The 22,603-nt window shown below is 42.2% G+C and overlaps 1 protein-coding gene and 1 non-coding gene across 2 annotated transcripts in view; both read right to left on the minus strand.

Moving 5' to 3' along the window:
* The window catches only part of LOC126481921 (endothelin-converting enzyme-like 1), a 270,679-nt gene that overhangs the window by 196,305 nt on the left and 51,771 nt on the right, over window positions 1-22,603 (minus strand). The window lies entirely within an intron of this gene.
* On the minus strand, window positions 10,593-10,667 carry Trnar-ccu (transfer RNA arginine (anticodon CCU)). The gene has a single exon. It is a non-coding gene; the product is annotated as a tRNA-Arg (tRNA).

Below are 22,603 nucleotides of genomic sequence, written 5' to 3' on the forward strand. Positions count from 1 at the left end.
CAGTGCCACTATTAGTGTCCTATAAATTAGTACCATTCAGAGATGCGCAATGAACTGCAACAGTAGAATAGCCTGCAGCACCGAATGCTACACATTACTTATCACAATTATAATTGCCCATACCTCAACAGGAACTGGACACCCCGTGTATGTATAGGTAAGTGTTTGCTACAGTGTGTTATAGATAGTAAAATATATTATACTGTTTGACAACAGGTTACTATGTACAAATGCACCTCACTTAAGTATTTCAGTATATCTACGAACGCTGTCATTCCTATTACTTTCTGTCCCATGCTTTTATTTTCAGTGACTTGTGATAGATTTTATGTTGTTTGAAGTCACGGATTTGAAATCGCCATGTAAACTGTTTTAAATATCTTACATAAGTACGTGACGCCTTACTTTGTGAGTCTTGAGTCTTCGTGAGAATGTACACCAGGTAACGTTATATTGACAGTTGCAGCACCTGACGGCGATCTGTTATTAATAAAGGAGTACTTATTATCAGTTATATGCGGTGAACTGTGACGTTTTCTCAATACTTCCTAGCTTTGAAGCACCACCACCGCAAAAGATGTAAATGTGTTATCTCCAACCTTAGTTAAGTTTTATTGTTATATGCCAAACATTTGTTTATTTTTAACTTTGGTAATGCAAATACCAATAATATTTCCATGCTCACGTATAATAATCAGATAGAAACTCGTAGCTAACCATCATAACCGTGAGTTAGGCAACCTCTGGCAATAGGAAGAAATGCAGTTTAAGATGGTTTGTGTTCGCTCCTTTGTCCGCGGCTAGAGTTACATCACTCTGTTCACGGTTAGAATTACATCACTGTAATTATTAGCGGACATGTCACAGAATCAGACGTAAATTAAAAGCAGATTCATAAGTTCTGGCCTCATGGAACGGTCATCTTATCTCCTGGAAAACAGCATGCATGCCTGATAAGGACGTTGTTGGTCAGTTTCCAGCGTGCCAGCCCATACAGCTGCAACTCACAGCGAGGCTAACATGAATACACAACGCGATTTATCAGTCAAGACAACTCATGCACGTCATTCCATGATCCATTCAATTATCCTCATGAATACTGCAGTAATAAACGAAAATGTGAGTACTGGATCAAAAAGGCCTCAAAAATTACCAATTTTTTGTTGTACATGCTATGTATGTCGGTATTTCTTTTTTTTTTTTCAGTCATTCGTCATGTGACTGGCTTGATGAGCACCGCAGCGAACTGCTCTCCTGCGCCAACCTCTCACCTCAGAGCAGCACTTGCAACCAGCGTCCTGAGTTATTTGCTGGATACACTCCAGTCTCTATCTTCCACTATAGATTTTACCCTCTACAGCTCCCTCAGGTACTTGTCGTATCATCCGGTCCGTTCTTCTTATTAATGTTTGCAACATTTTCCTCTCTTTTTCGATTTTGCAGAAAAACCTCTTCAGTTTTGAACAGTCAATCCAATGATCAAGTCTACAGCACCACAGCTACTCTACTCGGACATAAGCAGCAACAAAACTTTACGATTAATCGTACAGACAGTGGCACTGAGGGCGTGTGATCGGTCACGGCAAAGTTCAAGTAGTGAGTGGCTGACCAGGAGTGAAGTAAGGCGTCAGCTATTAAGGAAATTCGGCAGGAAACGGAATAGATAAATATCGGAGGGGGCCGTGTCTGAGGAATACGGCGCATGGAACATATCTCATCAGTAGAACAACCGTGATCTAGGAAGCCGGCACGGTAGCTCAGCTTGCTCGGTCAGAGGGTTAGCTGCCCTCTGCAATTAAAAAAAACTGAGTGAATGGATAAACGAAGAACTTAAACAGACGTCATAGGATGTCCGCACCGAACACATAGAACAAACAATAACGAACAAAATGAGATCAACAAAAAAAGGGGGACGTCTTTGATTAGCAATCAAAACGTTCTCGGTCTGGGTTCGAAATCCACCACCGCTTAAATTTTGATTAATGATCAGCATTGGTGGGCGAGGACTTCCGGCATACGAAGTCACCGTCATTCTGCCAACGGCCTTGTCATAGAGGGGCGGAGGACTGGACAGAGGTCCACGGCACAGTCAGTAATGATCAACGGCATGAGGATGCAGAAATCAATGGAAATCACTGCATTAAAGACACATAACGTGTATCCAAAGTACATGTGACTCATAATTGAAAAAGGGACATGATGATGTCTCCATTGGCAAAAGATTCTCAAATACTCCCCCATTCGCATCTGCCAATGGGGAGGTGACCTAGAGAAAAAGACTGAATAACCAACGAAAGGATAACGTTTTACGAATCGGTGCGTGGAGTGTCAGAAACTTGAATGTGGTAAGGAAGGTAGAAAATCTGAAAACGGAAATGCAAAGACTCGATCTAAGTGTGAGTAAAGTGAAATGGAAAGAAGACAACGATTTCTTGTCAGATGAGTATAGAGTAATATCAACAGCAGCAGAAAATAGTGTAAAAGCAGTAAGATTCGTTATGAACAGGAAGGTAGGTCAGAGAGTGTGATGCTGTGAACTGTTCAGTGATAGGGTTGTTCTTATCAGAACCGACAACAAACCGACAACTATAGTTCAAGTACACATGCCGATGTCGCAAACGGAAAACGAGGAGACAGAGAAAGTGTATGAGGTTAGTGAAAGAATAATACAATACGTAAAGGGAGATGAATATCTAATAGTCGTTGTAGGGGATTGAGTAGAAGAGATGGTTACAGAGAAATATGTGCTTTGGATAAGGACTGAGAGAGAAGAAAGGATAATTGAGTTTTGTAATAAATTTCAGCTAGCAATGGGGAATACTCGGTTTAAGAATCACAAGAGGAGGTTTACTTGGAAAAGGCCAGATGATATGGGAAGATTTCACTTAGATTACATCATTGGCAGACAAAGATTCTGAAATCAAATACTGGACTGTAAGGCGTAACCTGGAGCAGATATAGACACACACACAATTTAGTAGTGATGAAGAGTACACTGAAGTTTGAGAGACTAGTCAAGAAGAATAAACACGAAAGAACTGGGATACAGAAGTACTACGGAATGACGAGAAATGCTTCACGTTGCGTAAGGCTGCAGATACAGCAATAAGGAATAGCTCAGTAGGCAATACAGTTGAATAGGAATAGAGCAATCACAAAAGTTGGAAAGAAGAACATAGCACAAAGAAGGAAACTGCGCAGAGACCACGGGTAACAGAAGAAATATTTCATGTGATCGATGAAAGAAGGAAGTAAAAAACTGTTCAGGAAAATTCAGGAACACATAAATGCAGGTCACTTAGGAATTAAATAAATAGGAAATGAAGGGAAACTAAGACGAAAAGACTGCATGAAAAATGCGAAGAAATAGAAAAAGATATGATTTTCGGTAGAACTGGCTCAGCGTATAGGAAAGTCAAAACAGCTTTCGGTAAAATTTAAAGCAAGTTTGATAACATTAAGAGTGCAAGGAGAATTCCACTGTTAAATGCAGAGGAGAGAGCGGGCACGTGGAAAGATTACATTGAAGGCCTCTAGGAGCGAGAAGATTTGTCTGATGTGAAAGAAGAAACAGGAGTCGATTTAGAAGAGAGGGGATTCCGTGTTACAATCAGAATTTAAGAGCTTTGGAGGACTTCATGTCAAATACGGATGGAGGGACGGATAACATTACGTAAGAAATTCTAGAGTCATTGGGGAAAGTGGCAACAAAACGACCATTCACGCTGGTGTGTAGAATGTATGAGGCTGGCGACATACTATCTGACTACTGGGAAAATATCATCCACACAACTCCGAATACTGCAAGAGTTGACGAGTGTGAGAATTATAGAACAATCAGCTAACAGTCCACGAATTCCGAGTTACAAGAATAATTTATAGAAGAATGGAAAAAAGTTGAGGCTGTATTGGATTATCAGTTTGGCTTTAGTAAAGGTAAAGGCACCAGAGAGAGAATTCTGACGTTGCGGTTGATAATGGAAGCAAGACTAAAGGAAAATCAAGACACGATGATCGAATTTGTCGACCTGGAAGAAGCACTCGACAGTGTGAAATGGTGCAAGATGTTGGACATTCTGAGAAAAATAGGGCTAAGCTATAGGGAGAGACGGGTAATATGCAGCATGTACAAGAGCCAAGAAAGAATAAAAGTGGAAGACAAAGAACGAAGTGCTCGGGTTAAAAAGTGTGTAAGATAAGGGCTGTAGTTTTGTACAATCTGTACATCGAAGAAGCAACTGAAAGGAAGATTCAGAAGTGTGATTAAAATTTAGGGTGAAAGGATATCATTGATACGTTTCACTGATGACACTGCTATCCTGAGTGAATTGTGAGTAAATCGAAGAAAGACAAAGGTAATGAGAAGTAGCAGAAATTAGAACAGCGAGAAACTTAACATCAGGATTGATGGTCACGAAGTAGACGGAGTTAAGGAATTTTACTACTCAGGCACCAAAATAACCAGTGACGAACGGAGCAAGGAAAACATAAAAAGCAGTGGCAAAAAGAGCCAAGAGAAGTCTACTATTATCAAACATATGCCATAATTAGCGAAGAAGCGAATTCTTTACAGACGAATGGAAAAACTGGTAGAAGCCGACCTCGGGGAAGATCAGTATGGATTCCATAGAAATATTGGAACACGTAAGGCAATACTGACCTTACGACTTATCTTAGAAGCTAGATTAAGGAAAGGCAAACCTACGTTTCTAGCATTTGTAGACTTAGAGAAATCTTTTGACAATGTTGACTGGAATACTCTCTTTCAAATTCTGAAGGTGGCAGGGATAAAATACAAGGAGCGAAAAGCTATTTACAATTTGTACAGAAACCAGGTGGCAGTTATAAGAGTCGAGGGACATCAGAGGGAAGCAGTGGTTGGGAAGGACGTGAGACAGGGTTGTAGCCTCTCGCCGATGCTATTCAATCTTTATACTGAGCAAGCAATGAAGGAAACAAACTAAAAATTCGGAGTAGGTATTAGAATCCATGGAGAAGAAATAAAAACTTTGAGGTTCGCCGATGACATTGTAATTCTGCCAGAGACAGCAAAGGACTTGGAAGAGCAGTCGAACGGAATGGACTGTGTCATGAAAGGAGGGTATAAGATGAACATCAACAAAAGCAAAACGAGGTTAATGGAATGTAGTCTAATCAAGTCGGGTGATGCTGAGGGAATTAGATTAGAAAATGAGACATTTAATGTAGTAAAGGAGTTTTTCTATTTGGGGAGCAAAATAACTGATGATGGTCGAAGTAGAGAGGATATCAAATGTAGACTGGCAATGGCAAGGAAAGCGTTTCTGAAGAAGAGAAATTTGTTAACATCGAGTATAGATTTAAGTATCAGGAAGTCGTTTCTGAAAGTATTTGTATGGAGCGTAGCCATGTATGGAAGTGAAACATGAACGATAAATAGTTTAGACAGGAAGAGAATAGAAGCTTTTGAAATGTGGTGCTACAGAAGAATGCTGAAGATTAGATGGGTAGATCACATAACTAATGAGGAGGTTTTGAATAGGATTGGGGAGAAGTTTGTGGCACAACTTGACTAGAAGAAGGGATCGGTTGGTAGGACATGTTCTGAGGCATCAAGGGATCACCAATTTAGTATTGGAGGGCAGCGTGGAGGGTAAAAATCGTAGAGGGAGACCAAGAGATGAATACACTAAGCAGATTCAGAAGGATGTATGTTGCAGTAGGTACTGGGAGATGAAGAAGCTTGCACAGGATAGAGTAGCATGGAGAGCTGCATCAAACCAGTCTCAGAACTGAAGACCACAACAAACAAACAACAACAACATGTTTGAGAATGTGTGTTTAGAGCACAATATTGCATAGTAGTGAAACGTGAACTGTGAGGAAATCGGAAAAGAAGAGAATCGAAGCGTTTGAGATGTGGTGTTACAGAAGAATGTTGAAAATTAGGTGGACTGACAAGGTAAGGAATGAGGAGATTCTCCAGAGAATCGGCTAAGAAAGCAATATATAGGAAACACTGACAAGCTGGTAAGGCATCTGCAAAGACGTGACGTAATAACTTACGTGGTACTAGAGGGAGCTGTAGACGGTAAAAACTGTACAGGAGAACAGAGACTGGAAAATATCCAGCTAATAATTGAGGATGTAGGCGGCAAGTGCTACCCAAGTGCTACTCTGAGATGAAGAGATTGGCACAGAGGAGGAAGTCGTGGCGTGTCGCATCAAACCAGTCAGAAGAATGATGACTCTAAAAAAGAAAAACACGACGAAGTCGAGCCTAGAATAATCGTATGGCACGTAAGCAAAGCTTTATGAACGGGAGAGTGACTGGGAGAGTGACACGTGACTGTGATAGTGACACGTGACTGTGGTATCAGCGGTATCGCGCCAGCAGCCCACTCTACATATGGCTTACACCCTCAACTGAATTCTTGTACAGCCTCAGGATCTTTGACTGAGTGTGTCTATAGATACTCGGGCTAGGCAGGCAATCTGAATCGTAATCACACACAAATGACTAACGTTTTACTGTTATTTGTTCCATCGTCGTTCACCTGCCTCACATTACACAAATACAGTTCTTCTGGTACTTGTTTCTTGCTTGCAGGACATATTTGATTTTTTTAACCCCATTAAATCAGAGTTGACCTACATGACTCCTCCGCATCTGAAACACTTTTTCCTTTGGATCATCAGTCCTCTGTTTGGTTTGATGCACAATTTCCTTTCTTGTTCCAATTTCTTCACCTCATAGTAGTACTTTACACTCCACCTTCTAACAATACCACCACTTGCAAAGTAGGTTAGAAATCAGATTAATAATGTTGCTCACGCAGCATATGTTCGCTTTATCGGGCAACAACAAAGTTATGACCGTGGATGTTATCGTCAGAATGGAAATAATGAAGTTACTGTAAAAAAGTCATTAATTTTGGCACTTATCTTGAATGGATTCCCACGTAGATTTCGTCGAAGTTGTTATGGCTCATCTTGTTGATTCTAGGATGATTCCACTTTGACTGCTAGAAGGTCCAGATCTGTATTTAGCAATATTTGAAGACCTAACAAATGCGTTTTTCAGGAAATTCTTAATGCTCAAACGATCCCAGATCAAAACAATGGTATGGTAGAAATAATTTTTGACTTGGTGTTCACGATCCACATTTTTATTAAACTTCTTGTAAATTCACATATACTTCTTCTTAATTGTCATATCATCAAGAAAACAGTTTTGTATCAATCTTCATATATTTAATTTCCACTTTAACCAAACACAAGACTTGACTGTTATTTTACAAAGCGAAATAACAACTTAACTTCTGCAAAGTGAAACAAAGACTGCTCTGTGCACATTCGCGCCAAAACGGTTACAAGTAAGCCAAAGATTAGGACAGTGTCACCGAAATGAATACACACAAGAACCATATCACTGTAACATATCGATACATCGGAGTACCTATATATTAACAAAACCAAATGTGAATATTGTCACAAAAATATGTCTGTTACTTCGCAGAAAAGTAGTACGATATTACTGGTATCGAGAACTGGGGTTGGAGTGCCGTAATGGTCACGTAAATAAAGAACCATTAAAAGCTCTTTAATTATTTGTTGTATATATCCTGATCTCTATCTTCATTTACAATGTTTGCTTCTACAAGCTTGAGCCGGCCGGAGTGGCCGTGCGGTTCTAGGCGCTACAGTCTGGAGCCGAGCGACCGCTGCGGTCGCAGGTTCGAATCCTGCCTCGGGCATGGATGTGTGTGATGTCCTTAGGTTAGTTAGGTTTAATTAGTTCTAAGTTCTAGGCGACTGATGACCTCAGAAGTTAAGTCGCATAGTGCTCAGAGCCATTTCTACAAGCTTGCATGTGGTGACCCATGCAAAACATTTCCAATGTGCTAGAATGTGGTAGCCTATAACCTTTTGATTTACAAAGGTATTAATAGTAACTAAATGGAATGTCTTAATTTTATGTATGTAAACTGAACTGTTTAAATACATTGCAATTTTATAATCAACAGGAACAAAATAAAATAAAAAATCGGGTAACAGCATTTATTGAAACTGGGTCAACAAACTGCCAGTGTGTGAGTTAGAGCACTCGGATACAGTGCCATTATTGCAATCGCTCCCAAATCATCCCTCATGACTCTACACTTTCGCAATATGATACACGAAGTTTGAAAGAAAACTACTGAAGTGGTGCTGTGAGCAACGTAGCACTCGCAGTTCCACAATGGATAATGTCACATCAGAGTAGGCACAGTCGAAAACAGATAGCTGCGTGTCTTGTCTCAGCTGATCGTAGTGTGGGTGAGCATCATTTCAGCACTCGGGACTGGTTTCTAATTATCGTGGAGAGAGCGCTACAAAATACATTCTCATCCCTTTTATTCGCATACCAGCGTTCATTCGAAAAGAAATGAAGTAATTTTCGTGCGATTTACAGCTCATATTCCAAGCTAAGTGGCATCATTTTAGAGCAATAGTTACAGCATACTGTAGCATTTTAGCTCATAATAAATGGCTGCCATTTCGATTCTGTATAGCACATGAAAGTTATTTGCTGGAATCATAATAAACTAAATCTAAAATCCGTCCGAACAGGCCTCAGAAGGCAAATGATACCCACGGACCGCTATGGCGTCTTCAGCCCAAACACATCGATGGGGGTGGATATGGAAGGGCATGGGGTCAGGTGGTGATGATGATGATGATGATGATGATGATGTTTGGTTTGTGGGGCGCTCAACTGCGTGGTTATCAGCGCCCGTAAAAATTCCAATCTCTACTCAGTCCAATCTCGCCACTTCGATGAATGATGATGATGAAATGATGAGGACAACACAAACACCCAGTCACGCAGTAACAAAAATATGTAAGCGGAGCAGACGCGGACGTTGGATAACCCTAGCGAAGATATGGACTGCAAATCGGGAAATCAATTGAGATAAGCGAATTTGACAAACGGAAGATTATTATTACGCAGAGACCGTGAACGAAAACGGCGAAACGGGTCTCAATTTCACGTGCTAATGTCGTGAGAATCTATGAAAAGAGGTATGACAGTGAAACTAAATTGTTGGACGACCACGACTCTTCACAGAACGTGAGGTTCGGTGACTTATCTGCTCTGTAAAGTGGAATAAACGGTGATCTGTGACATCTGTGCCGAAAGAGCATAATGCAATTGCGCGCACAAGTGTTTCGGAGCACAGCGATCATCGTACATTGCTGAACACGGAGCTCCATAGCAGACCCCCCCTACGTGTTCTCATGTTGACCGAGCGACGTCGTCAACTACGACTGCAGTGGGCGCGGGACCATCGGGATTCGGCTGTCAATCAATGGAAACGTGTCGGTTCTTCGGGTGAACCACATTTTTGCTACACTAGGTCGATAGTAGTCCTCACAAACGCCGTCATCGAGGTCAACGGTGGCTCGAAACGTACAGCACGCCCCGCATGGAGGCTGGTGGCATATTATGCTATGGGAGACATTCTCCTGTGCTTGTATGGGACGTGTGGTCGTAATCGAAGACACCCTGGTATCTGCGAAACACCTGCGTCCCTCTATGTTTGATGTCTTCCCCAAAGGCGAAGTCATCTTTCAGCAGTATAATTGGCCTTGTCTCGGAGCCAGAACCGTGCTATAGTGGTTTGAGGGGCATTATAGTGAACTCACATTGATGTCTCTGCGACAAAATTCGCCTGATGTAAATCCTATGGAATCCATTTGAGTCGCAATCGTGCGCAGTCACTGCGTACGCAAATCAGTGGCCCATTACTTGTGCGTAGAAATCTAGACGAACTGTCGCATCCCTGATACGCAGAATCATTGATTTATTTCGTTCCAAAGACGGACAGACAAGCTATTAAGCAGGCGGTCATAATGTTTTGGCTCATCAGTGTAATTGTTCTGCGCTTGGTCTGTTGACATGCTCCACAGCATTACATTTACCATAAATTTGATCTATGGGACAAATGACTAACTAACTAACAAACTTTGGTACATGCTCCTCTCCTCTGACTTCCGAATATGACATATCGAATTCACTGAAAGCCCTGTGAAGAACCGTAGCACCCATTTATGACAATTGTATTACTAGATAATCCAAGCCCATTCATATGAGACACAATGAAAAGCCATGCTGAGGAGGTTCCCTCGAGTTACGTAAATTCATTGTATATAACACTAAACCAATAATAATAGTGTGTAAACCCTAGAAATAAATAGGCACACATTAGCTGATGGTAGTGACGGGGAATCTTATGAAGTACCTTTGAACACTTTTTTCCGAAAACTGTCTTGAACAGATAGTTTCACATCCCACACCCAGTGGAAATATTTTAGGCCTTGTAGCTTCAAATAGGCCTGAGCTTATCAATGGCGTCAGTGCAGCAAGAGGGATTAGTGATCATGATGTCATCACCCAGAGACGATGGTTAATGAATCAATGAAGAAGGCTAGGAGATTATTTTTGCTAGAAAGAGCAGATAAGCAGTTATTAACATTCAACTTAGAAAATGAATGAAATTACAATTAAATCAATACCATTAGCCGCTGACGGCCGCTGATATACATCAACGGGGACAGCTGAAAATGTGTGCCCCGACCGGGAATCGAACCCGGTCTCTCCTGCTTAGGGGGCAGACGCTCTATCCAAATGAGCCACCGAGGGCACAGAGAATAGTGCGACTGCAGAGATTTATCGCCGGCACGCTCCCCGTGAGACCCACATTCTCAACTCATAGTCCACACACTACATTCGTAGTGCCCCTGCCATTATACCCATTACTCGCGGCAGACAATCCACCGAGTCCCGTAAGAATTAAGGCAAATCGTGTGCATCCGCACTGAAGAAGGTCATCAGGCTGTTAGCCTTAAACGATATGAACATAGCATCTGTTCTTTCGGACATGTCCGAAAGAGCAGATGCCATCTTCATATAGAAAATGAATGGGCAAATACGAGGACGGTTCAGAAAGTAACCTCCGATTGGTCACAGTGCGGGTTGTGGGGGGAGTAGCGACGCCATCTGTGCGTTCACGCACTCAACAGGTCAGTCGGCATCAAGCCGTGGTCGAGTGAACGTCGTACCTGCGCTAGTTTAGTTTTTGTGGCAGTTTGAAATGTGTGCTGCAATAGAAAACCCCACCAAATGTGAAGTGCGTGCTGTCATAAGGTTTTTTACAGCCAAAGGATATTCTGCAGCAGCTATTCATCGTGAGCTTTGTGCCGTGTACGGACCAAGATTTGTGAGTGAAGGAGTTGTCCGTGAATGGGTACGTTTATTTAAAAGTGGACGAGAAAACGTTCATGATGAAGAGAGGAGTGGTAGACCATCATTGGTGACTGACGAACTCGTTCAGACAGTTGATGCAAAAGTTCGTGAAAATCGACGTTTCTCAATGTCGGAGTTGCCTACTGGTTTTCCACAGATTTCTAAGACTCTCTTGTACGAGATAGTGACAGCAAGATTGGGTTACCGTAAGTTCTGTGCACGATGGGTGCCCAAAATTCTTACCGACCACCACAAAACTCAAAGAATGGCCTCTGCATTAGACTTTCTGTCACGTTATGAGGACGAAGGAGAACCATTGTTAAACAGAATCGTGACCGGTGACGAAACCTGGATTAAGTACGTGAACCCTGAGACAAAAGAACAATCAAAGATGTGGGCACATTCAAATTCGCCTACCAAACCAAGAAAAGCCTTGCAAGATTTTTCTGCCAGAAAACTGATGGCAACGGTGTTTTGGGATGCCAAAGGGGTGTTGTTGGTTGAATTCATGGAACGTGGTACGACCATTAATCAAGACGTGTACTGTGAAACAATAAAAAAGTTACGACGGGCTATACAGAACAAACGCCGTGGTATGCTGACTTCCGGTATCGTTTTTTTGCACGATAACGCCCGTCCTCACTCTGCTCGCAGAACAACGGCCCTTCTTGAGTCCTTCAAGTGGGACGTTATCAACCATCCATCTTACAGCCCAGACCTGGCGCCAAGTGATTATCACCTTTTCATGCATTTGAAGAAATGGCTCGGGTCACAGCGGTTTGATGACGACGAAGCGCTCAAAGATGCGGTCACAGGCTGGCTCCAGGCACAAGCGGGTGATTTTTATGCAGAAGGAATTTCAAAGCTTGTGAAGAGATACGATAAGTGCCTCAATCGCTATGGAGCCTATGTAGAAAAATAGTGCAAAGATGTAGTTGTAAGATGTATATATTAAAATATTTTTATTTAACTTGGTGTATTTTTTAAATCAACCGGAGGTTACTTTCTGAACGGCCCTCGTATAAATCAACCATTCTGGAGCTAGAGAGGTTGTGGGAAAAGTGTAAACAGATTGTAAGTTGTCCCCTGGAGCAGTATGTGCAGAGTAAGTAACAGAAAAGCCCCACCGCGGCTTAATAACAAAATTCAGAAAATGCTAGGACACTGAGACCGTTGCACGCCCGGTTCAAAAAAAGAACGTGCAAAAGTTAGCAGAAACTCATGAGTCTGCAAAAAAAATGATCCGCGAAGCACACAAGTACCACCGTCATACCTTAGCGAAGGTATCGCAGAGAACCTGAGACAATTATCGTCCTGAGTGAAATCGCTAAGCTGGTCGAAGCCTTCTATCCACTCACTCGTTGACGAGTCTAATGTGACAGCAGCAGATAACGAAAGGAAAGCCGAAGTTTTAAATCAAGGATTTAAGAAATCACTCACATAACACGACCATATAAATGCACCGTCGTCTGACTGTCTTACAGACTCCCGTAAGGAGGACGTAGTAATAAGCATCCTTTGGGTAGAGAAGCAACTGAAAGAGTTGAAAACAAATAAATCGCCAGTTGCGGGTGGAATCTCAGATCGGTTTTACATAGAGGACTCTGCGGCATGTTTCCTAATTAGCTTGCATTTATGACGAATCTCTCGCCCAGCGGAAAGTCCCAGGGGACTGGAGGAAACTGACCCACTTAATTGTAGAGCAATACCCTTAACATCGGTTCGCTGCAGAATTCTTTAACGTATTCTGAGTTCGAATGTAATAAATGTCCTTGAGAGGGACATGGTGTCCCACTGTAGGCTGTTAAGAACGGTTCGAGCATGCGGAATATGTTTTGAGTATGTGAGTGGCTCAAAGCCTTTTAAGCAATAGAAACCAGTATGTTGCCCTGGACGGCGAGTGTTCGTCAGAGACGAGGGTATCGTGAGCAGTGCTCCAGGGAAGTGTGACACGACGACTGTTATTCTTTGTATATCCCGTGGTCTAGGGGTAACCGGCACGGTAGCTCAGCGTGTTCGGTCAGAGGGTTTAGCTACTCTCTGTAATAAAAAAACTGAGTGAATGGATCAACAAACAGCCTGAACGAGTGTCATCGGACGTCCGTAAGGAACAAATTCAACGAACAATATATAGAACAAAAATAACATAAAAAAAGGGGTAGCGTCTTTAATTAGGACTCAAAACCTCTTTGGTTCCGTTTTCGAAACCCGCCACCGCCAAAATTTTGATTAATAACCAGCGTTGTCGGCCGAAGACTTCCGGCATAAGAAGTCACCCTCGTTCTGCCTACGGCCTTCTTAAAGAGGGCGGAGGAGCGGACTGAAGTTCAGGGGCACTCTCTTGTCCTAGGGGGGAGGGGGGGGGGGGGGGGGGGGGAATTGCCCCTGAAGGCGGAAGAATCTGCAGACATCAACGGCATGAGGATGCAGAAGGCAATGAAAACCACTGCATTAAAGACACATAACATGTATACACAGGATATGGGCCATGAAATTGAAAAAGTGTCATTAAGATCTCTTCATTGACAAAGACTCCGGAATACTCCCCCATTCGGATCTCCGGGAGGGAACTGCCAAGGTGGAGGTGAGCATGAGAAAAAGACTGAATAACCAAAGAAAGGAAAACGTTCTCGAGTCGGGACGTGGAATGTTAGAAGCTTGAACGTGGTAGGGCAGCTAAAAAATCTGAAAAGGGAATTCAACGGCTCAATCTAGGTATAGTAGGGGTCAGTGAAGTGAAATGAAAAGACGGCAAGGATTTCTGGTGAGATAAGCACCAGAAAATGGTATAACGGGAGTAGGATTCGCTATAAATAGGAAGGTAGGATAGAGAGTCAGTTACTGTGAACAGTTCAGTAACAGGGTTGTTCGTATCAGAATCGACAGAAAACCAACACCCACAACAATAGTTCAGGTACACATGATGACGTCGCAAGCAGAAGACGAAGAGATAAAGTATATAATGATGTTTAACAGATAATTTAGTACGTAAAAGGTGATGAACATCTAATAATCATGGGGGATTGAAATAGGGTTGGAGCAGATGCAGGGTTCACGGGAGAATATGGGCTTGGTAGCAGAAATGAGAGCGGAGAAAGACTAATTGATTTCTGTAGTAAATTACAGCTACCAATACCGAATTCTCTGTTCAAGAATCACAAGACGACCAGGTATAATTGGGAAAGGCCGGGTAATCGGGAAGATTTCAGTTAATTACATCACGGTCGGGCAGAAGTTCCGAAATCAGATACTGGTTTGTAAGGGTTACTCAGGAGCAGATATACCGTCACAATGTAGTAGTGATGAAGAGTAGGCTGAAGTTTAAGAGATAAGTCAGAAAGACTCAATACGCAAAGAAGTGCGATACGGAACTACTAAGGAATGACGAGATACGCTTGGAGTTCTCTAAGGCTACAGATACAATAGTAAGGAATAACTCAGTAGGCAGTACAGTTGAAGAGGAATTGATATCTCTAAAATGGGCAACACAGAACATTGGTACAAATATGGTAACTGCGAAGAAACCATGGATAACAGAAGAGATACTTCAGTTCATCGGTAAAAGAGGGAAGTTCTTGGAAATGCAGGAGTACAGAAATACAGAGCATTTAGGAATGAAATAAATAGGAAAAGCAGGGAAGCTAAGACGAAATGACAGCTTGAAAAATGTCATGACATCGAAAAAGAATTGATCGTCGTAAGGACTGACTCAGAGTATAGGAAGGTCAAAACAACCTTCGGTGAAATTAAAAGCAAGCGTGGGAACATTATGAGTGTAATGGGAATTCCATTGTTAAATGCAGAGGTGGAAGAGTACATGAAGATCTCCATGAGGAGGAAGACTTGTCTGATAACCTGGTAGAAGAAAAAACAGGAATCCATATTGAAGAGACAGGGTATTCAGCAACAGAATCAGAATTTAAAGGGGCTTTGGAGGACCTCAGACCGAATAACGCATAAGGGATGTATAATATTCCATCAGAATTCTAAAATCATTGGCGCAAGTGGCAAAAAAAAACGACTACTCACGTTGGTGTTGTTGAGTGGTACTTAAGATAAATAAATAAATTAGTGAAATCAAAGTGAAGTAGAAATTAGAAAATAAATGAAAAAGTTTAGTTTAGAGAGTTACGTACTGGCAAACAGCGGGCAGAGCAGAAGAGACAATGACCGTGAAGTCAGCAAGTTCAGGGGACGCCATCGCCCTCCCCACATAAGAGGACGCTGTCGATTCAGCCGTCAGGGCATCGCCCGACCGGCTCACGTGTTTCTCAGTTGTCACATGTGATCACAGGCCCTCGCCTACATTCCAAGAGCCAATGACCGACGTTAAGAAGATTCTTCGAGAAGCTTTTCAACGTGACAGAAGACGCAATGACCGTGAAGTCGTTCACCTCCAGTGAACTGAAGTGAATAAATACGCGAGACGCAGTGGGCCCGGAAAGAAGAAGAAAGAGTAGCAGTAGTTTACAGTCAGTTTCGGTGCTGAAGACCGTCATGCAAGAAGAGACTACATCGTACACAGAAGCAACAAGTCCGCCGCTGTAATGGAATAGCAAGCAGCAGCCTCCGCACCAGAAGACAGAAGTTAAAAGGTATTTGAAGTCTGATTTTTACGTACCCGGGTGACTCGTGAGGACGGGAAGGAGACGGCCTCACATCAGCAGTCACCTGTGAGCTGGGATGAAGATCTGACAGCCTAAGACTGGCAAGCGGGAGTCCGTTGTTCGAGTCCGGGACACTGGCCTTCCCCCGCCGCGCCGCTCCGCTGGCCGACGCACGACACTGACACACGCGGCCGCTAGAGAAGAGAAACACTAGGACGCCACATCCAAGGTATCACCATCCGATTCACGACTTCGCTCTCAATAATTAAACGGGCCACCGCACGAGGCGCGTCTCCAGTCAACTGGGCGAGACGGCGACACGAGATACACACCGCCACGCGTTATCAGACGCCGCCGCTGCCGCAGCAGAAGTCTTAGCAAACGACACAGCTGCCGCTCTCCGAGCCAGAACGTCCAGTAAGAAACAGTTGTACAAAACTTTCAATAAAAGTTATCTTATGTAAAAATGGTGTTTCATTCTACCTCATACTCGAGCCAAGGAAGAACCCACCCTGCCCACATGTTGTTAAGAGAGAAAAATTAATTTATTTAGTATTTTCACCCTGACGTAATGCTTTAGAATCAAATGCCCTTTGCAGCAATGCTCATCCTGGCAATTGCCTAGCATCAAAAGAGAAAACCCAGTTACATTTAGTGACAAAAGTGTTACAGTGTATATAATCCATGAGTCTGACGACATACCATCTGACTTTCGGATAAATATCATCCACGCTGTTCCTAAGACTGCAAGACGTGACAAGTGCGGGAATTATCGCAAAATCAGCTTAACAGCTCATGCATAGAACTTTATGACAAGAATAATATACAGAAGGGTGGAAAAGAAAATTGAGGGTGTGCTAGATGACGATCAGTTTGGTTTTAGGAAAGGTAAAGACGCCAGAGAGGCAGTTCTGTCTTTTCGGTTGACAATAGAAGCAAGACTAAAGAAAAATCAGGCTATTTTCATAAGATTCGTCGACCTGGAAAAAGCGTTCGACAATTTCAGTTATTCAAAATTCTGAGAATAATAGACGCAGGCTACAAGAAAAGACAGGTGATATACGAGATAAACAAGAACCAGTGGGGAACAATAAGAGTGGAAGATGAAGAACGAAGTGCTCGGTTTAAAAACGATGTAAGACAGAATGTAATATTTCACTGTTTCTGTTCATGCTGTGCATCACAGAAGAAATGATGTAAATAAAAGAGATGTGATCGGATATCAATGATTAGATTTGGTAATGGCATTGCTATCTTCAGCGGAAGTGGAAAAGAATTAAAATATCTACTAAATGTATTGAACAATTCAATGAGTAAAGAATACAGATTAAGAGTAAATCGAAGAAAGATGAAAGTAAAGACAAGTATCAGAAATGAGAACAGTCAGAAACTTAATATGAGGATTGGTTATCACTAAGTAGACAAAGTGAAGGAATTCTGCTACCTAGGCTGCAAAATAGCCCCTTGTGGACGAAACAAGGAGAAAATAAAAAGCAGACTGGCACTGACAAAAACGGCGTTCCTAGCCAAGAGAAGTCTATAACTATCAAACTCAGATCATAATTTGGGGAAGAAATTTCTGAGAATGTACGTTTGGAGCACAGCATTGTGTGGTAGTGAAACGTGAACCGTGGGAAAACCGGAACGGAAGAGAATCGAGGAATTTGAGATGTGGTGCTATAGACGAATGTTGAAATTAGGTGGACTGATAAGGTATGGAATGAGGAGGTTCTCCACAGAATCGGTGAGGAACGGAATATATGGAAAACACCGAGAAGAATAAGAGACGGGATAGTAGGACATCTTTTAAGGCATCATGGAATAATTTTAATGCTACTAGAGCCAGCAATAAAGGGTAAAAAACGTAGAGGAAGACAGAGATTGGAATACATTAAGCAAATAATTCAGGACGTAGGTTCCAAGAGCTACTCTGAGATGCAGAGGTTGGCACAGGAGAGGACTTCTGGCGGGCCGCTTCAAACCAGTCGGAAGACTGACGACTCAAAAAAGAAAAAAAGGGGGAATAATGTTAAAAAAAAAAAAAAAAAAAAAAGTGCAAGACAGGAAAAAGTGGCGTGATTTGGTTCATGGGGTCACGAAGAGTCGGAACCGACTAAACGAATAGAGAGAGAGAGAGAGAATGTTATTGGACAGAACACGGCAAGAAAATGGTTTTCTCCTCTTAAGGAGGATCGTTTTGGCCATAGTGTCTCTCCACATTCAGAAAGACCTTCGGGGTTCGATGCAGATAGTTTAAACGCATTAATCCTCAATGAACCACGTAAATACAGGGTGATTCAAAAAGAATACCACAACTTTAGGAATTTAAAACTCTGCAACGACAAAAGGCAGAGCTAAGAACTATCTGTCGGCGAATTAAGGGAGCTATAAAGTTTCATTTAGTTGTTCATTTGTTCGCTTGAGGCGCTGTTGACTAGGCGTCAGCGTCACCTTTCTTCGAAGGTGCTACTGTAACTGGACTACAGTATCTGGAGATGTTAGAGAATTGGCTGTTCCCTCAGCTCGAACAAGAAGCACAACAATTCATATTTCAGCAGGATGGAGCGCCACCACATTGGCACTTATCTGTCCGTAACTACCTGAACGTCAACTACCCGAGGCGATGGATCGGCCGCCAGGCAGCCCGTGACAGAGCACTTCATCACTGGCCTCCAAGAAGCCCTGATCTTACCCCCTGCGATTTTGTCTTATGGGGGTATGTTAAGGATATGGTGCTTCGGCCACCTCTCCCAGCCACCATTGATGATTTGAAACGAGAAATAACAGCAGCTATCTAAACTGTTACGCCTGATATGCTACAGAGAGTGTGGAACGAGTTGGAGTATCGGGTTGATATTGCTCGAGTGTCTGGAGGGGGCCATATTGAACATCTCTGAACTTGTTTTTGAGTGAAAAAAAACCTTTTTAAATACTCTTTGTAATGATGTATAACAGAAGGTTATATTATGTTTCTTTCATTAAATACACATTTTTAAAGTTGTGGTATTCTTTTTGAATCACCCTGTATAGTCGAGAATTTGCAAATGTTATAAACTGTGAACATTCCATATTTGCTTGCAATCAGGAATGTTAAAAAATCGCATGTATTCATACAGCATACTTCAAGCAAAAATCACAAAAATCAGCTGGTGGCGATACACCGACCATTCTTATTGTGTATCGTTAGTGGTGTGTCTGAGGCCCCAGAAAACAGCAGCTCCCCGTACAGATACCTGCTCGCATCCACAAAATAAAATATTATACATCTAGTGAAAAAGCGATATTGTGTTGCACTACGAACTGCTTGCTCAACGTGTAACCATCACTGTTGACATTTCATGTCAACAAATGAGACGTCTTGTTGACGCAGTCCAGGAACAACGACCAGGAAGACTGTGTGAAGTGATGCTACTCCTCGATAAATCCCGCCTGGATTGTGCTGGAGTGAAAAAAACGCTATAGAGGTGTTGTGTTGAGAAGTCATTCCGCACCTACCTTATCCACCTGATCTTGCATCCTCAGATTTTCAACTTTTCAGATCTCAATCAAACAACCTTCACGGAACTTCCTTTTCGGATGAAAACGGGCTTAGAACATGACTCGATGAGTTCTTCTCCTCAATACCACGTGATTTCTACATTCGTGGAATCGAAAAGTTATCCCAGCATTGGCAAACCTGTATATAGTGAAGGAGAATATATAATTGATGACTAAAGTCTCTGTTATGTGTATGTGTTGCGTTTATTAAACTTATGGAAAAGCGCTACGAAGTTATGCACCAACCTAATATATAAAATGAGAAAGATGGTACCGATGGTTAACGAAAGCTTCTTGCCATTAACAATCGTGGTTGATGCAGTCAGCAGAAGCTGTCTGTGGTACAATATTGATAATTTGAGTTGTTGTTCACCACTGTCACATAATGGCATCAACGGAAAACAAAGAGTCATTTAGTAAATAGAGAACTGAATCTATATTAGCACATAGACAGAGGACAAGGGTAGTTGAGTGTCGCTAAAATAATTGGGACTATAACAATTAACTTCGACATGGAGTATTCAGTTTTGTTTAAAATCGGAGCACTTTTTTCTCACTGCTCTACAGAAATAACGATGCCGTTTAATGTTGTTTGCTAGTCGCATTTCCAACGCCGTATATTATTTAGGGCCATGTGTTTCCGCGTTTATCGGAAAACAGTAACTGTGTTATAGCCTGACATTTGCGCTGTGGTGTGTCTGTTACATTAATGTTTCAGAATTTAATACACGCAGCAGAGCGTATTTTACCTGTTGAACACTTTTTACAATTCTAACACCCACTGAAAGTTATTTATGTTGCTTGCCAAAATATCTTGTATAAGTTTCATAGTTAGTGCAAGGTACCATTACTGTCTTGTCGTTCGTGCATGCGGCCGCATACTTGAGAATTTATGTACTTCGCGCTGGATGAGTACCAGTCACAATCGATAATGGTTATCACTCATAGCACTACATAAATTCGCAAACATGCGTAAAAAAAGAAAAAAAAGACACTAAGCGTGGTTAATGCAACGACCTGTGCCATTTAATTTCCTTTTAGCCCTGTGACGAACTAACAGGCACCCATACGTCTAATGGACGCAGAAGCAAGCTACGTAGACTGTCCCTGTTCAATGCAGTCTAACAAATTTGTCACGCAGGCGCTATATGGTCATTCCATGAAAAATTTAGGTTTTGTACGTCTGTAGCCGTTTCCGTTCCTTTGTTTGGTGGCAAATCAACGCAGTCGTTATCATCAAACCTTCTCTGTGTATTGTTCATATTCACGTCTACCTGTTTCATCAGTGGTCACATTATTTTATTTACATGATATTTGAGAGATAATATTATGAAAAAATCCTACATACATTCTCCTGAAGTTGTAGTGAATTTCATATGTTATTTGACTATTTAATATTTATAATTAAATTTTCAAGGAGGAGGGATAGGCTTGGAAACCGCAAGTCAAACCTCGACAAATAATGATGCGACTGACGCTATTCACAATGAGTAATGTTGTAAGTGACAGTGTGCCAGATCACAAGAGTAACGTACAATTACTCGTCGGATGTGCTCTCGACATCACACGTTGCACAATGGTATTTGTCTACAGGTATGGAAAACATAAATTGAAACTTCATGCAGATACACGTGCTTTTTTTCAATACATTAGCTTTCAATGTGATGAAAAAATAGATTAATAATTATGTTTGAGCGGGAATCGAAACATTGCTTCATAAACGTGCGTCCTAGGAGGCTCGAACGCTAATCATGTGACCACCATGCACTCTAACGTCCAGCACCTACGCACAGATACGTAATGCACATAACAGAATCATAAGACTTCTTCTGCTATTTACTCGGAATTGCCAGAGTAGTGCACCATACTGTTTACACATAACGTTGTTTTAATGGCCTAACAACCGTGTGCAGAGTCTGAAGTAAATTGTGTTCACGACATCGCGGCCTCCCGTTGTTAGTGGCGGTACCGGCGGGTGCGCCGCAACGCTTGAGCCACCGCGAGGAACTGGGAGACACCAGCTGGCGGGTGTGGTGAGAAGAGGACGGTGCAGACTTCCGCGCGAGAAACATCAAGAACGAATCTGGGGACGCGGCCAGAGAAGCGCGCCGTATGGATTCAACTATACGCCTGCGCAGCCGTGATGAAGTCGTTGGCATTAAGAAGCGTGGGCGGGCCGAACGGTTGTGATAAAGCACGCCGGGCGCAAATCGCTTTAGCGCTATCCGTCCGGCCTGTTCCTTCATGGTAACACTGGATACAGCAGCTTAAAAGGGAGTCGTCCAGGCCGGTATGCCTTTTTCATGCAGTAAGAATACAACGATAGAAATGCGACTGTCAAAATTTTATATCTAAGGCGCACTGCAAGTATTGTTTTAAAATTAATTGAGTTACTTGTTTTTGTTGCCAGAAGAAATCCTTATGACACCGGTTTGTGCAGCCCTTCCTGCCTAGCGCACGATTGGTCGCGACAAGAGGGCGCTATGCCGTGTAGTGCTAATATTCAGAGTGACGCAAGCGAATTTGAAGCAGCTAAACCGTACAAAAAAGTGACGTATCATTAATGTGATGGCTAAATTGTTGAATATGCAATTCTCACAAAGTTGACTATCACAGGACAAAACATTAAAGCGGTATGTGATGTTACATTACAAACGTCTCCGATCAATTGTGAGTTTAATTTATTTAAAAGAAATATTTCTTTCACATGCACTATTTTATATGAATTCCTGTAGCACAGTACTTATGACAATTTTTAAATAATGTACATTCATGTACATAAGAAACAGAACCCCTTGGACGACTAGAGATAGAAGTTTCATATTTACAGGACATTTACATTAGTATGTTCTGCAGAAATGATAAACATTTCAGTCACTTCAGTTCAGAATGTGTCCTTTTGCCTAGGAGACACAGGATCCGCTATGGGCCCTGATAACTTGTTTCATTCATGAAGTCATCGACACATACAAAGTGTGAATGGCGTCCTGTGGTACAGACATCCATGCTACAGTCACCTGGTGCCAAGGTTCACCTGTGGTAGTTTTCACTGCGTCTTAGCGCTCCACACGTTGTTTCACTACATCCCACAAATTTTCGATTGGCGACAAGTCTGATGATGAGGAAGGCCAGGGCAAAAGGCTGACGTTCTGTAACATCAAGAAGGCACGTCTTCGTGCAGCAACATGTG

This window comes from Schistocerca serialis, chromosome 5 (genome assembly GCF_023864345.2).
Source record: "Schistocerca serialis cubense isolate TAMUIC-IGC-003099 chromosome 5, iqSchSeri2.2, whole genome shotgun sequence".
NCBI lineage: Eukaryota > Metazoa > Arthropoda > Insecta > Orthoptera > Acrididae > Schistocerca > Schistocerca serialis.